Below are 16,963 nucleotides of genomic sequence, written 5' to 3'. Positions count from 1 at the left end.
TCAAAAGGCAGGAGGAAGGTAGCTGACTGCACTTCTTAGTCATCTGATCTGAACCAGTGTGTTGTCTAGCCTTCCCTCTGGGCAGCCTGTGGCTTCCAGTCTAGCTGCACCTGGATTGGTTTACCTGTCATGTGTCAGAATGGAGGTAACAGTAGTGATCAGAGAGGGAACCTGGATCCCTGACTCTCATCCAGGTTAGGAATTCCCTCAAACCCCTGTGCTTCTGAGCTGGGAGACAAAACCCCAACCTTCTCATTTAGAGGTCCTCCTCTCCTCACAGGAATCCCAGGGGCAACTCATCCTGCCCAGATGTGGACAGTCCTAGAGCCCCATGAGAAGGCTCTCCGCGATCTGGGGCTCTGTCAGTCCCAGCTGAAGGGAGATCATAGAGCTCAAGGCCAAGAGGAATAATATCAACTCTTATCCACACTTTAATTTGCAGTTTCCATAATCATTAGTTCATGTCTTCACAAAGATCCCATGAAGAGTGATAGGCCGGGTATTGTTTAACAGATTAGGAAACTGAGGCCCAGAGTTCCTTCAGGGTCACATGTAGCTGACTGTACTGGTCTGCACAGCCAGTGCAGTGATCCACAGTGGTGGATCTTATGATTGGAGATTTTAAGTACTCCTCAAACATTTTTCTAAGATAAAGGAACAACTGTCCCCGCCTCCTATTGAAAATAGGATGGGGGTGGGAGCAGTGACTGGGACAAATGGAAAACATGGTCCTGGATATTCTAGAAAGGGACTGTCAGGGCACGGTGAGGGGGTTTTTCATTTTAGAGATGGGAAGGAGCCCCATGCTGAAGGGCACCTACCTCCTAATCAGTTGTCTTCTTAGCACTGTCACCTTAAGGTACAATGAAGGACCATGTCTCCAGAGTGATGGGTTTTCTTCTTCCTCCTCTTAGAAGAGAGGTCAGAAGCTTACCTCTCTAATAACCAGGTTTAAGGATAATGGAGACTCAAACCAAAAAGAAAAGGGAGAGTTCAGGAAAAGGGAAAAGTGGGTGCTGGGACTTGGGCAAGAGGATATGACACCAGAAGACATCAGCTGTAAAGTGGAGTACAAAGGAGAGTAGTATAGTGAGCAGTCTCAATAGCACTCTGATTTACCCAATAATAATAACAGCTGGTACTTGTTCTGTGTGCTTGTTGAGTGACTTAATGCCATTTAAAAGGAGGGAGAGCTAATGCTTCTGGGCAACTCCATGCTCACTTCCTAAAATACCTGCAAATCTTGGTTGCTATTTGATTGCTGCAAACTGGCTGTGTGGTCTTGAGTATGTTGCTTTACCTCTCTGAGTCTTAGTTGTCTCATTTATGAAAATGGAATAATACATCTTGCTCACAGAGTTGCTGGGGATGAGATGAATTAATGCATTAAAACGGCTAACTCCATGCCTAGCATGTTGGCAGGGTCTCAACAATGTGGGTTCCCCTCCCCCCTACTTGAGTTTGCAAATTGTGCTGAGATTTGTTATAGGAACCACATGGCTTGAGTTTGTATCTATTTCAGCACATTTGCAAATGTATTTCACCCTAATTTGTATTTTTATCTTAGGAATAGTTGTATTTGAATCAGTGTGGTGGTGCATGCATGTGTTTATGTTTATATTTACATATGCCTAGGTATGGACAGTGGCAGACACTAGAAGTGTGTGTGCAGAGTCTCGGATGCCTGTGTTGGCAGGCGGGTGGTGCATGTGGAATGAGTGTGTGGAATGAATGTGTATAGAATGAAATGTGTGTTGTGCGCTGCATATGTGGGTGGGGGTGTTAAGTGTGTGGGGGTGGGGAGGAGGGCTCGATTTGTGTGGCATAGAGTGTGTGAGGGCTGTGCAGACCAGTACAGTCAGCTAGAAATTGGGTTGATGGAAATATTTTCTATCTGTGCTAAGCAATAGAGTAGCCATTGGCCATCTGTGGCTATTGAGCACTTGAAATTTGGCGAAGGAGACTAAGAAATTGAAGTTTTAATTGTATTTAATTGCAATCAATTTAAATGTAATTATCTATGGACAGACTACAGACTGAAACCTCAGACCAATTGGTGCACCCCAACCCCCCTCAAGCAGGTAAAATGGACTCACTGGAGCCCCGCCCACGTGTGTGCGTGTAAGCGTGCGTGTGCTAGACGTACAGAGGGGGCTGCAGCCCAACCCCCCCTCCCCCTAGTCCCCAGGCGAGGCAGTGAATCAGCCTGACAATGAGGTGAGTCATTCATGAACTGCTCCAGGCTGACCCAGCAGGCGGGAAGCAAACGTCAGCCAGCCTCCCAGTCGTACCCCCCACAACCCCCCAGTGGGATCACTCAATCCCACGCACTGCAGATGTTGAAGAAACTGATGCTGGCGAATCAAGGCCCCCCAGCTCATCTCCTCAGTCCCTCCCTCTTGGCTTGCAATCCATTCATTCCCCTGCCCCTTTCTCCCTTAGGATGGCTTGTGAGTCATCTCAAAATCTAAACCCACAATCCAACACCCCCCACCGCCCCACCCTCAAGCAGTTGGCCCTCCATCCAACCTTGGAGAGAGGACCCTTCGTGGGGTGCCGGGATCTGCCTTTGGAAACCAGGCTGACCCACTCGGGGATGTGGAGGTGGGCAGGGCTCAGGGCAGGTTGCATTTGGCTGGGTCTCAGGGAGCTGGCATCCAGCTTGTTTGGAGGACGTTAAGACAAATGGGGGCAGCAGGGAAGGAGCTGCAGACTCCTGCTGCCTAGAGCATAGGGGCCCTAGGTGAGGAGGGACTGGGAAGGGGGCAAAAAGAGTATTCCTCTGGCTTCCAGGGAAGTCCTCTGTAGTATCTCCCCAGTAACTGAGTCTGGTAGCTTCTCTGCATCACCCAGCACCTGTGTGCCCCTAACCTGTCCCTTACCCCTCAGCCCCCCATCAGTCAGTCTTTTCCTCTTGGACTGAACATTACCATTACTTGGACATCTGGCGCCCCCGGTGATTTCCCTCACAGGTCAGAATATGTCATCAAAAGTTTTACACATGTGTAGATCCTGGGACAAACAGCTCCACTTCTAAAAATTTGTCCTAAAGAAGTTATGGAGGAGATGTGGCCAAAAGAATGTGCATCCCAGCATTATTTAAAACAATTAAAATTGAAACTGAAATGTCCATCAAAAGGGGATTGGATCAAGAAACTGCTAAAACACAGTGGAATACTGTGCAGCCACTTGGGGAGGATATTGTGGAAGAAGATTTGATGCCATGGACTATTTTCTCTTTTTTAAAGATTTATTTACTTATGCACCCAAAAACTGGGGTATAGACCAGAGGTGTGCGGGGTGTGTGTGTGTGTGTGTGTGTGTGTGTGTGTGTGTGTGAGAGAGAGAGAGAGAGAGAGAGAGAAAGGATTCACCAGAGACAGAGTGGGCAGAACAGGCAGATCTACTGAAATACTCTGCTGAGGGGAGCAGTGGGAGAGACAAGAGAGGTCTGCTGCCCCAAGTGGGTCAGCTCCCTGGCAGGGAATTGAACTCATGTCAATAGCTTCATAGTGCTGAGACTTTAACTCCTGTGCCACCAGGGAGGCCCCTCTGTGGACTGTTTTCATGATTACATAAGATATTAGATTGTGGGCCTCCCTGGTAGTACAGGAGGTTGAGCGCAGTGCTGTGAAGCTGTCCACAGCCTCTGCAGTGCTGGTTCGATCCCCGCCGGCCTCAGAGCAACCCCCATGGCGAGGCAGACCTCTCCTGTCTCGCCAGCTGTTCCCTTCAGTGGTGTATTTCATCAGTCTGCCTGTTCTGTTCTCCGCTCTGTCTCTGGTGGGTCCTCTCACCCTCCCGCGCATCTGGATTGTACGCCGGCTCTTGCATAAATAAAATAAATCTTAAAAAAATATATTAGATTGTAAAATATTACATGCAGTGTGATATGATTTTTTTCTTGAAAAAAAAAATGACCGTGGATTAGACAAGTATTTACCCAATTATTAACAGTTGTCTAATGGAATTATGGATTTAGGGGTGATTTTATTTTTTTCTTTGTACTTCTCTGAGGTTTCTCCTGGAATTTCTACAATTAGAGCTTGTGACTTTTTACAGTAGGAAAAAAGAATGTATTGAATGTTTTTACTTTTTTTTAAAGATTTATTTATTTATGCATACAAGAACTACGGTACAGGCCAGAGGTGTGGACGGTGAGAGGATTCACCAGAGACAGAGCCAGGAACAGAACAGGCAGACTGACTGAAATACACTGCTGAGGGGAGTGGCAGGTGAAACAGGAGAAGTCTGCTATGCCATGTGGGTAGCTCCTTGGCCAGCCAGGGATCGAATTTGTGCTGCAGAGGCTGCGGACAGCTTCATAGGTTGCATCTTAACCCCTTGAGCCACAAGGGAGGCCCTGAATATTTTTTAAAAGCCATTTGTGGGGACAGTAGTGGGAATTAACTGTAAAAGGGCATTTTATTGGGGTGATGAAAATGTTTTAAAACTGGATTATGTGATGATTGTTCAACTTAGTAAATTAACTAAAGCATGTTGAATTGTATACTTAAGTTTGATGTTATGTAAATTATGCTTAAAATTGTTTAAAAACTCTTATAACCAAAGCCATTTGCTAGGCTGTCTGCTGGGAAAGTCAGTCTTCCAAACTGATCTGAAGGTATTCATTTTTAATACAAGTATAAAAGTAAATAAATTTTAAAAAGACACAAACTCTTACTGTAAGTATAAAAAAATATTCCTGCTTTATCTGAAACTTAAATTTAACTGGCATCCAGGGCCTCCCCTGGTGGCGCAGCGGTTGAGTGCTGGGCTTTGAGGCTGCCCGCAGCCTCTGCAGCGGTCCCACATGGCGCGCAGACCTCTCCTGCCGCGCCCTCTGCTCCCCTCAGCAGTGTACTTCGTCTGTCTGCCTGTTCTGTTCCCCACTATGGCTCTGGTGAATTCTCTCACCCTCCCGTGCTTCTGACTGTACACAGTGCTTGTGTGAATAAATAAATAAATCTTTTTAAAAAAAAAATTTAACTGGCATCCATATTTTTACTTGCTCATTATGGCAACACTAGTCTGGTCGTGCAAGATCCTTGGCTGTGCAAGATGAACATCTGGGGATGAACATCTGGACATGTACCTTCACCCACCCCCAGAGCGATTTTTTTTTTTAAGATTTATTTTATTTATTTACGCATACAAGAGCTGGGGTGTGGGCCAGAGATGCTGGAGGGGGTGAGAGGATTCACCAGAGACAGAGTGGGGAGCAGAACAGGTGGATCTACTGAAATACACTGCTGAGGGGCAAGACAGGAGAGGTCTGCTGCACCACGTGGGTCAGCTCCCTGGCTGGGGATTGAATTTATGCTACAATGGCTAGGGATAGCTTCATATTGCTGAGACTTTTAACCCCTTGCTCCACCAGGGAAGCACCCCCCAGAGCAATTTTACAAAGTTTGCAAGAGTAGAATGGGGAGCAGAAAACAGCAAAATGAGAGAGGGTGGAGTCAGCAGTCACTAACAGTGTAGAAGTCAGTGGTCAGCAGAGTGACCAATGGCATTTAAGCTGGCCCAGAACCTGGGGTAACACTGAGGCTGGAGGAGAGGCAGGACTTACCCTTTGCCATGCCCTGTGCTAGCCCTTCACAGGTACTCCACAGCATTCCCCAGCAACCCAGTGAGAAGGATGTCGTCCTTTTTTACAGATAAGGAAACATGATGAGATTAAATTTCCAAGCTGTCACGTTGGTAGATAGCAGAGCTTCTCTCTGGGTGGAGGTCTTTACTGGAGAGTGGGGTGGGGTTCAGTGGTTAAGACAACCAGACTCTGGACGCCGATGACCTGAGTCAGATCCTTCATCTTCACTGACTCAGACTTGTGACAAGTTCCTTAGGTCTGCTGAGCCTCAGGTTCTTCACCTGAAAAGTGAAATTAATGATATTAACAACAGTGCCCACCTTGACGGCTTGGGAGGAGAAAATTGAATGTTACCGGGAAAGTCTGCTGGGGGCCTCCATGGTGGCTCAAGGGGTTAAGACGCAGCACTGTGAAGCTATCCGCAGCTACCGCAGCACGAGTTCAATCCCCAGGCAGGAAGGTGACCCATGTGGCGCAGCAGACCTTTCCTGTCTCGCCCGCTGCTCCCCTCAGCAGTGTATTTCAGTAGGTCCGCCTGTTCTGCTCCCTGCTCTGTCTCTGGTGAGTCCTCTCACACACCACACCCCAGCATCTCTGGCCTGCACCCCACCTCTTGTATGCATAAATAAATAAATCTTAAAAAAAAATAGAAAAGAAAGCCTGCTGGGCAGGATGAGGCTTCATAGATGTGCCAGAGACCTGCTGCTTGAGGATGATGGGATGTGCCTTCCAGAGCTGTAAGTCGGAGACTTCCCAGCAGGGTGTCCTAAGTTCCCAAGGAGTTTCCAGGAGAAAGAGGGCACATTGTTACTGCCTACTCAACATGGAGAGACCACTTCTGGGGCTGCATCCAGAGAACTTGGGTTCTGCCCTGACCCTGCCACTTACTATTGGCTTTGCTTCGGGTGGATCTAGACAGTGGAGTGCTTCACATTTACCCATACAGTTGTGAGAATGGTGATACCTATGACGGGCTGCCAAAAAGAAGTTGCTCAATGTATGTTTATGAAGAAGGGGGGGGGGTCACATGTCCATAAATTGACTACTTCCTGCTGGGCCTGTGTGTGTGTGACTATGGTCCATGTCCCTCCATGTAGCATGGGTGTCCATGTATTCGCTATTGCTTCATGACCTTGGGGTCAAGAGGGTATTCCAAAATCATAGGGTCCAACCCTGCAGTCATAGCAGGGAAAGTGAGCCTTGGAAAGGGCTAACAATTTGCCTGAGCTTCCACTGGCAGAACTGAGCTATGTCTCCAGGCTCCCTCCTTCTCCCTTTCTCTGCCCGTTTTGGGGTCCCTGTTCTTTCCACAGGATCATAAGCTCCCCGAGGGAGGGCAGGCACACTTGTACCCTTTGTCCCCTCCCAGCATGTCTGCGCTGCCCAGAGGAGACTGGAGAAACCTGCAGACTTGCAAGACGTGACTCGCCACATTGTCACTTGCACTGTTGTGTTCATGTGATCTTGACTCCGGAGCAGGCAGGCAGGAATCCCGTCCAGGGCAGGAAATCCGGGGCCTCAGTTCCAGGTTCTAGCAGGGAGGTGGGAAGAAGATAGGTTTCCTTTTCTGTCATCCCCTGGGCTGCCTGCTCTGCTTGCTGCTAAAGAGGTAAGAGGTTTCCTGTGGCCTCTCCAGGCTCCTGGGGGGGAAATTTGCCCTAGGATCCTACCTTTCCCAGGCCTACTGGTCACCTAAGGTCACTGGCTGCTATGGGAGGTTCTTGGTTGATGTGGGATCTTCAGACCAGGGGATTAGCAGATTAGCAGCTTTGCTCTGCTCTCTCTCTCTCTAAGGGAGTATACATGTATGTATAAACACATATATATACACACATTACACACATATATACACGTGTGTGCACGTAGTATAAATGTAATATATATACACGTATATATTTTTAGATACCATGGCAAATGGTGGTAGCTCTACTCAAACAGTTTTTATTTTTAAACAAATTCACAGCTCGCTCAGGCTTGGTTATTGCTGGCATGGAGACAATAGCCTGCTCCCCATCTCTGGGCTGGGAAGGCTGGAGGGAGGAGTCCTGGGAAGAGGCAGAAGTTCCCAAGGAGCAGGTGGGGCTCTCGAGTGAAGGAAGACTGAGGCCTTTGCCTCTCTCCAGGCCCTCCTTGTTTTGTTTTTGTTTTTGTTTTGAGTGACAACTGTAGAATTGTTAGTTTAAAAAGCTGGAGAAAGGGCCTCCTCGGTGGTGCAGCGGTTGAGCGCTGGGTTGCGAAGCTGCCCGCGGCCTCTGTGGCGCCGGTTCGATCCCCGGGCTGCTCCCCGGCCACCAGAGGAGGGTCCCACATGGCGCGCAGACCTCTCCTGCCGCCCGCTGCTCCCCTCAGCAGTGTACTTCGGTCCTTCTGCCTGCTCTGCTCCCCGCTCTGGCTCTGGTGAATTCTCTCACCCTCCCGCGCTTCTGACTGTACCCAGTGCTTGTATAAACAAAACAAACAAACAAATAAATAAATAAATAAAACATGCCTCTATTAAAAAAAAAAAAAAAAAAAGCTGGAGAAATAGGGCCTCCCCTGGTGGCGCAGCGGTTGAGCGCTTGGCTGCGAGGCTGCCCGCAGCCTCTGCAGCAACGGTTTGTTCCCTGGCCGCCGGCGAGGGTCCCCCCAAAAAAAAAAAAAAAAAAAAAAAAAAAAAGCTGGAGAAATCCTCAGAAGTCATTTATCCAATCATGCCGTTTTATAGATAAGGAAACTGAGACCCAGAGGGGCAGCAGCTTGCATGCACCTGTGTGTCACTTTCCTCAAACCTTTTAAACAATCAAGCATTACTAGCTGGATGCTGGATGAAATCACTTCCTTCTGCTGCAAGTCTAGAGGAGAAACTCCTAGCGGGGAAGGGAGAAGGAGAAAGAAAGAGGAAACTTTCCCTACCTTCCTTCTCAACTTCACCTTGTTGGACTATCCAGAAATGTCTGCAGCTGGAAGGAAGGAAATCCAGTCCAACCCCATCTAGGGTCAGACAGAGAGGCATGGGCAGAACTTGGGCATTCTGGGGGCAGCTTTCTTTATACTGCACAACTCAGTCTTCAGCCTCAAGCCTTTGCTTCGGGTACAGGAGGCACATGAATTGCTTGCTCTGAAATAAACTCTTCTGGCTCTTGAGCATGTTGCCCACAGTCCAAGGACAGGACTGGACCTTAAAACGCCTGGTGGCGCGAGGGGTTAAGATATACTATGGCGCTATCTGCAGCCTCTGCAGCATGAGTTTGATCTCCAGCCATGGAGGTGACCCACATGGCGCAGTAGACCTCTCCTGACTTGCCCGCTGCTCCCCTTAGCATTGTATTTCAGTCTCCCTGTTCTGCTCCCCACTCTGTCTCTGGTGAATCCTCTCACCCCCCACACCGCTGGCCTGTACCCCAACTCTTCTACGCACAAATAAATAAATCTCTAAAAAAAAAAAATAAAGCATCTCAAAGGGATGAATGCCCAGCCTAGAGTTTGAACCCAGCACTATGCTGCGTGTTATCACATGTCATCACATCTGATTGAAGACAGTGTGTGAAGTGAAAGGGACCTCAGAGACCAGAAGTCTAAGTTCTGTTTCCCAGAGAAGGACACCAAGGCCCAGAGGGAAAATGGAGCTCATTCTCACCTCCTGGCCTGTCTTCTTTATCTTGCAGTCCGCACAATACTAGCATTGTGCCAACCTCATAACTTTTCACTATGTGCAATAAATTCTTGCAGCATGGAATATAAACGCGATGCTGCTCTGTAGTGAACACCCTTGGTAATTGATAGAGCTTCAAGAAGGCTTGTTTCCTTTGATACATATCTAATCAATACTTATTGCTTGGATTTATCAACTCCTTTCTTCGTTGGTCTGTAGTATTTTCTGCCTGGGCTGTATTTAGAGAGAACGGGATTATTTCCACCCCAGGCACTCTTTGGAGGCCAGCTGGGCCACAAAAGTGTTTTTCCACCCAGGGCCAGAAGTGTGGGCTAGATAACACTGGCCAGAGCTTTCTCAGAGTTTCTGGAATCCAGTCTATGAACATGAAAATTTCTACCCCAGGGGAAATTCTGGGTAGGAGTTTGGAGGTGAGGGCACATTTGAACTGGGTACCCTGTTCATTCCCCAGGTAATGCTAGTTTTCAAGGGCACAGATACTAGGTGAGTGAAAGGGGGTCTGGAGGAGATGGCTGTGAGCTGTCCTCCCCAACAGGGAGGAAGGTTGCTCTTTCTCCTGCTCTGAGCACTGGCTGATATCTCACGAATCCAGACAGGAGCAGCAACTCCCGGTGTCCCTAGCAGAGTTGCTCACCATTCTTCACATTCTAAGGACTCAGAGAAGAAAGCCTAGACTCTTCAGTGACGCCAAGCCTTTACTGAGTACATGCTCTGTGCAACGTGATGTGCTACGTGCTGGAAATGCAAAAAAATAAAAGAATCTTTTCTCATTCTTTTTGGAGGGGCAAAAACATAAGACCGAGAAGGCAACTTCCTGAGCCAACCCAATCCTCCAAGAGACTTCATCATGTTGAGCAAAAGTAACAGCAAGTGTGTGACATTGTTTTGGGATAGAGGCAAGGGGACCCTGACTTGGAGTGACATGGGATGACTCTTTGGGGTGACCTTTCTGCTTACAGTCCCTTGCCTAGACTCATGTTAGCTTAATTTCTTAGCATTCATTCATTTCACTCAGCAAATATACATTAAGTCTCTTTTTGTTCTAGGCACTGTGCTGGGAAAAAATGTGTAGTCTCTTTGCTCAAGAAGTTTGCAGTTTAGGGGCCTCCCTTGTGGCGCAAGGGGTTAAGACACAACCTATGGAGCTATCCGCAGCCACTGTAGCACAAGTTCAATCCCTGGCCAGGGAGCTACCCACATAGTGCAGCAGACCTCTCTTGACTTGCCAGTTGCTTCTCTTAGCAGTGTATTTCAGTCATTCCGCCTGTTCTGTTCCCTACTCTGTCTCTGGTAAATCCTCTCAGCCCCACACCTCTGGCCTGTACCCCAGTTCTTGTATGCATAAATAAATAAATCTTTTTTAAAAAGTTTACAGTTTAGGGGAAGAGATGGATGCTGAGTCAATAATGCCACAAATAGATGTTTATTTACAAATTGTTATCAGAGTCAATGTGTGTGTGTGTAAAACAAAGGGATCTAATTTAAAGGACCCAAGGAGGCCTCCTTCAGGAAATGGTAATTAGTTGATCCATGTGGATGAATAAGAGTTAGCCCACCAAAGAGAAAAGGGGAGTGAGTATTCCAGAAAGAAAAAACAGTGCAACTGCCCCTGGAGGAGCAAGGAGCACACTCTTCAAGGGCATGAAAGAAAGTCACAATAGCTAGAGTACAGAGAGCAAAGGAGAGGTGAGGCACCAGATCATGTAGAAAATTCTAGGCTTTTTTTCGTTTTCAAGTATAAGGAGAGGACCAGCTGCAACAAAATCCCTTGGGGGTACTTATAGAAAATGAAGATTTCTGGGCCTGATTCCTGATGAAAAATAAGCTTTCTACATAGGGTTCTGAGCATTTTTTATTTTTATTTTAAAGAGGCATGTATTTTTATTTATGATTTATTTATTTGTTTGTTTGTTTTGTTTATACATGCACTGGGTACAGTCAGAAGCGCGGGAGGGTGAGAGAATTCACCAGAGCCAGAGCTGGGAGCAGAGCAGGCAGAAGGGCGAAGAAGAGAAGGCAGAAGGGCGGCAGGAGAGGTCTGCGCGCCATGTGGGACCCTCCTCCGGTGGCCGGGAGCAGCCGGGATCGAACCGGCGCCGCAGAGGCCGCGGGCAGCTTCGCAACCCAGCGCACAACCGCTGCGCCACTGGGGAGGCCCGGGTTCTGAGCATTTTGAACAAGCTCCTTAGGAAACTTAGAAGTATCCTAAAGTTTGAAAACCACTATTTTTTGAGGCAGATACTGATTTCTGTGACAAAACTGAAAAGGTTTTTACCCCCCTTGATTAACTTTGTGTTCTACAAGGGCACCCTGACTTTGGAAGAAAGCTGGGGTGGAAACAAGAAGTAGATGGGTTGGGGAGGCACTGCATTATCTCAGCTGAGGGGTGACTTGACTTAGAACAAGGGGGTGTGAGTGGAAAGAAACATGAGATACTTTGTAGGAAGAACCTTTACTATGTGCCTCAGAAACATTTATATGTGTCAATTACTTTTAATTAAATAATACACGATGATTGCAAAATTTTAAGCATGCAGAAAAAGGGCAGAAAACAAAGGTAAATATTTTGCCTTGGGTATATATTCTTTTTTTTATATCCATATGTGCTCAGACATATGGATCTAGTCTGTTGTTTATGATAATGGAACCATTCTGTAGGACTTGTTTGATTCCTGACTGTCAAGAAATAATATATCATGAGCATCTTTTCAGGTCGATATTTTAAATATCTGGTTGGTACTCTACTTAACTGATGCGCCCTCATTTCTTTGTCAATCCCCAACGAATGGATATTTCGCTTGTTTCCAACTTTTTACATCACCATAAACAATCCCTTGCCTTCTAAACCCATTTTTGAACACAACAAAGTTTATTTCCTTCGAATAAATGTTTTGTTAGTGGGGTTGACCAACTGTCTAGCAGGTCTGCCACCCGTCTCCTAGTGCGCTAACTGGAGTTTCGTGGAGGAGGATGGCCCCAGAGGTGACCGCAGGTCTTCCTTTTGAAGGCCTTGGTCGGCAACAACCCTGCTCCGGCCTTTCCTTCCCCTGGCAGGGCCGCAGCGAGCGCGGTCAGAGCCGGCGGGTTTCGGGCCGGGCTCCGTCCCGCAGCCCCGGCTGGCCCTCGGTCGGGGGCCGCCCGGCCTCCCCAGCCCCCAGGAATCCGTGCCCAGCTCCCCTCCCCCCGGCGGAGGGCGTGTTAGGAAACAGCTCAGGCCGGCAACGATTGCACCATCCACGGTTTGAAAAGGAAGTCGAGGAAGCGCAGGCAGGAAAGCCGAGCGTCCTAAAGGCCGAGCGGGAGCGCCCGGCGCGGCCCGGCCCCTGCAGCGCTCGCCCTGCGCCGCTCGCGGGCCCGGCCCCCCCCCCCCGCGGGCCCGGGCCCGGGCCCCCCCCCGCGGGGCCGGCCCCCCCCCCCGCGGGCCCTTTAAGAAGCCGTCGCGGCGGCGCTGGCCCCGCCCGCGGGGAGGGCCGCGGAGGAGGAGGAGGGAGGGGCTGGTGGCGGCTGAAGCCCGGGGAAGGGGCGGGGGGGTCTGGGGCTATTTTTAGCTCCGGGTCGGGTCACGTGACGGGAGTGACGTCTCCGAATGTTGTTGTTGGTGGCGGCGGCGAACTGAGCCGGAGGAGCCGCCGCAAAGATGGAGGAGCCGTCGAGGAGGCGCTGCCGCTGCTGCCGCCGCCGCTGCTGCCGCCGCCGCCCGCGAAGCCGGAGCTCGAGCCGCAGCGGGTGAGCGCGCCGGGCCCCGGCCCCCCCCGCGCCCCCTCCTCCTGCCGTCGCTGCCGGCGGGCGCCCCGCGCGCCGCGCTCCGCGCCCCCCTTTCTTCCTCCCGTGCCAGCCGGCGCCCCCGCGAGCGTCGCCAGCCGGGCGGTCCGGCCTGGGGTTCAGCGCGCGCCCCTCCCCAGCCCCCCAGGCAGGGACCCTTCCCTGCAGGTAAGAGGCGCCCCCGAAGAGCCGGGAGACCCGCGGAGCTGGTCTGATTTGCCCCATCCCGGGCGCCGCACGTTGCGTTGCAGAGCGCTTGAGCCCTGCGCCCGGATCCTGTGCAGCCCCTCTTCGCTGGACACCCCTTTCTTGGTACTCCGAGCCGAGGGGCGCCGGCCACCACGCAGCGCCGCGACCCATCCCTAAGATCGCATTCTTGATTTTGCGTCCTTGACTTCTCTGCAGGAGAGGGCCCGGCGGGGCCCACCTTACTTCTCTCTGCCATTATTCTCACCCCCTCCCCCGTGAGGCGTTACTGCGTTTGTCCCACCCTCTTCTCCAGTCTGACACCCTGGAGCCGGAGAGAGAAAGAGAGTGAGCACGAGCGAGCTAGGGATGAAATGCAGCTCCCCCCTTCTTGTCTGGGGTGGATGCCCCCCATTTTTCACCCTCGGTCTGGATCTCATGGAAGCAGGGCCTCTGCCTATGCCTTTTAACTTGGGGGAGGCTGCTTCCCTACCCCACCCTTCTCTGGGGCCCTGGGGAAGATGAGAACTGGCTGGGCGATAAGTAATTAATCTGGGAGTCTGGTTAGTGGAGGGGAGAAAAGAGGAGATAGGGGTGCCCCATGAGGGAGGAGATGACCACCTGATACCCCATCTGTTGGTCTTCTGAGTTGTGTCCCTAAAGAAGAAAGGTCGCAGCGACAGTTGTTCCTGGGGGGGACAGGCTGGGGTGGGGGGCGGGGATGCTTAAGAGACCCAGCATTCTGTGACCACTCTGCTTCTGGTGCCCAGAATTAGCTTTGGCAATTTGGGGTGGTGGCGATAGGGTTCAGGTCCAACTGGGAAGGGAGGATGGAGTCAGATAATAGAAACAAAAGGAGGCAGGGAATGGGGAGATCCAGGAGTCTTGGCCAGAGGGACCCCTAGCCAGACTGCCCTGCAGGACTGGCGCTGGGGCTGGGTCTGACCCGGGGCCCTCTCAGGTTCAGAGGATGCAGGCAGAGAGGGTCCTCAGTTGGAGATCCAGGTGCCAGGGTCCCTGAACCTATGCTGGCTGTCATGATGCTGGGCTGGGCTGGGCTGGGGATGGAGCCCAGCAGGGGGCTGCCTGCTTTTTCATTCCAGTCTTCCCTCCGTCCTGTCCCTTCTGAGCTCCAAGCTTGGGGAGATCTTAGTTTGCTTTCTGCCCCTGCTCTTGAATCTTCTCCTTGCCCTGTCTCAGCTTGGACATGCTTCTGGGCTGCATCTTGACTCTGAGTTAGAGGGGTGGGTCCCCAGCATCTCCCCTCTGTCCTGGGAAGGTATGCATGCCAGGGAGCAGCGAGGCAGATACCAGGTGCAAGTTAAATGGGGCCAAGGATGGAGGACATGTTAGCTCTGTGCCCGCCTGCCCCACCTCCCCAGTATATCCTCTGAGGCTGAATGGGTAATTTGGAGGGGGCAGCAGTACCACAAGCCCCACCCACTCCAAGTAGCTACTGAGACAAAGGTTTGCTTTCCTTTCCCTAGGGCTGGCATCTTAGCTGAGTGTTTAGATATGGGGCCTGGGGATTGGTGGGGGGTAGTTAGTGTTTCTGCAGGAGGGGTGGGGGAATCAGCTATAGGAGATGGGGGGAGTGCAGTCGGTGCTGAAGTACCAGCTGCTCTTTAATAATTAATTCTTCCTACTCACATCCCTTTGAGGAGGGATGTCTGGAACACGGCATCAGGCTCAGCCAGCCTGCTGGAGGACGCACTTCTGTTGGTGGGGGGTGGGGAGAGACTGGGGGGGGCGGTTCTTGGCATTTTTGGAGCACTGTAGCTTTCTCATGAATGAAAACCTGATGCCGCCTGCCCGTGAGGGGCCTATTGTAGCTGACTTGGGCTAATTAAACTTTCTCTGCCTTTCTTCTGTTCCACCCCACCTCGCCAGAGCCCCAGACCCAGACCCCGTCCTTTCTTGAATGGGAACCCTGTCTGGTAGTGCTGGGGAGGGGGTATTGGTCTGCCTGAGGTTTTAGGGCAAACAGACCTGGTCTTCTGCCCTCTGCCTCTGCCTCCTCCCTTCCTCCCCTCTCACCCCCCCCCCCTTTTTTTTTTCTAGAAATAGCAGCCTCCTCCATCTGGCTTGTGCAGATGCCTGGAGCTGCGTCTGAGCAGACAAACAGAAATGGGCTGATTGCAAAAATGAATTTGTCAGCTTGGTGCCTTTTTTCCTCCCCTGTTCCCCTCCCCGATCCCCTAATTTTGGGCCTGGACAGCTAAGTGAACCCTCTCTCATGTCTCTGAGAATCCCAGGCTTCTTGGGGCCCACTTTAGGGGAGGCACAAGGCAATGGAAGGCTGGGGAAAGTGGTCGGTCGTGGCTGGGATCCAGAGGGGTCGAGATAAGAGGGCCTTTGTGCCTTGAGCTTAGCTGTCTGGGCTTGTAGCTTTCCGATAAGTTTTTGGGGCAGATCTCAGATTGTGCGCAGTCTCAGATGCGCAGGATTTGATTCACACTGCTCACCTAGGTGCCTCTGACCTGGGGAGGGAACCTTGGTCTCACCTCTGTGCTCAGGATTTGGGTCTGCCACTAGCAGGGTGGGAGCTGGTATGTTGGGAGGGGGTTGCCTGATGATGCTGGAGTCCAGCTTCTAGAGAAGCCCTGGAAGGGACCCCTGACTCCCTAGGAATTCCAAGGGAGTTGTTTGCAGGACAAGATCCCTGCAGGGCAGCAGGTGAACTTGTGACCTGTGGGGCATTACATTGCTTCATGTCTCCTTCCCTTTTCTGCCTTTCTGTTCCTAACTTTTAGTGATCAAGAATGGGTGTGTGTGTGTGTGTGTGTGCGTGCGCGCGCGCACGTGCGTACGTGCACACATGCTTGTATAGGGGGCTGTCTCCCTAGGGTTTTTTCCCCATCTCCCCTGCCTTTGCCATGAGCTTGTTGGGTGAGATGCTGCCCGTTACCCTTATTTCTTGTCCTGCCATCCTGGTTGGAGGTGAGAGGTGTGTTTGGATCCTGGAGTAGGACAGAGACCTGACTTGGAGAGTTGATATGGCGGGGATGAGAAGGGCAGCAGGACCCTGGGGTCTGCCTACTTACGATTTCATGGATGCCAGGCTGCTCACTGATTTGGCATCCAAGCAAGTTTCTCTGGCAGAGGGTCTGAACGCTCAGGCTTTCACCATCACCCTGTCCTTAGTATCTGTGCCTGCTCTGAGTGGGCAGTGAACACTGCTTTGTTTCTGAGGGAGCTTCCTGCTTACTGGGAGACTTGATGGGGCTATTGGCAGACACTCTCCACAGGTAGACAGTCCCAGGGGTGCTCCTGCATCCTGCAGGGTGGGGAGAAGTGCAGCCTGAGTGAATTGGGAGTTCTGGGAGTCTCTTCCTCCTCCTTCCCAGGGGGTGTGGATGATGGGGACACAGGGCTGATCCTAACCTAGTTTGTACCAGTGAGGCTCTGCCCCTTTCTGAATGCCCGCTGTGGAGGTGCCTCTCACTGAAGAGATGGGTTGGGCCTCTTGGGCTGCTGGGAATCGTGGGAATTTCTGAACCTGTGTTCCCCAGCCCACGGGAAAGGGTGTGAGCAAGACTGGGTGCCAGCCCCGGGGTGGGCACGGGCTGTGCTGCCTGCCCACGCTGGCCATGCCAAGGCACCACCAGCTCCACCTGCTGCATTCCTGAGCTTGGCCCCAGCCCTGAGCAGCCTCTTTTGTCCTAGCCCCACACCTGTGCCTGCCAGAAGCCTTTTGGCCCCTTCACTCAGCCTCCTCCCACCTCCCCATCTGAGTACACCTTTCTCTAGTCCAAACACCGTGGGCACGG

General features: G+C 51.1%; 1 protein-coding gene across 8 annotated transcripts in view; it reads left to right on the top strand.

Annotated features, from left to right (window-relative positions):
* HDAC5 (histone deacetylase 5) overlaps positions 1 to 16,963 on the top strand; it is an 82,445-nt gene that overhangs the window by 33,719 nt on the left and 31,763 nt on the right. For 2 of the 8 annotated variants that reach the window (XM_037491753.2, XM_037491750.2), the window contains exon 1: positions 12,915 to 12,971. The exons of 4 other annotated variants lie outside the window; for them this stretch is intronic. The gene's annotated coding sequence lies outside the window, so the exon portion shown is untranslated. Of the gene's footprint in view, positions 1 to 12,914; positions 12,972 to 16,963 lie in introns of those variants that run through there. 2 more of the 8 variants (XM_037491755.2, XM_037491754.2) reach the window with 1 other exon arrangement.

Source organism: Talpa occidentalis, unplaced genomic scaffold (assembly GCF_014898055.3).
Source record: "Talpa occidentalis isolate TD23 unplaced genomic scaffold, MPIMG_talOcc4v2.1 talOcc4.7, whole genome shotgun sequence".
In the NCBI taxonomy this organism is placed as follows: Eukaryota; Metazoa; Chordata; class Mammalia; order Eulipotyphla; family Talpidae; genus Talpa; species Talpa occidentalis.
This window is presented reverse-complemented; position numbering and strand designations above follow the sequence as displayed.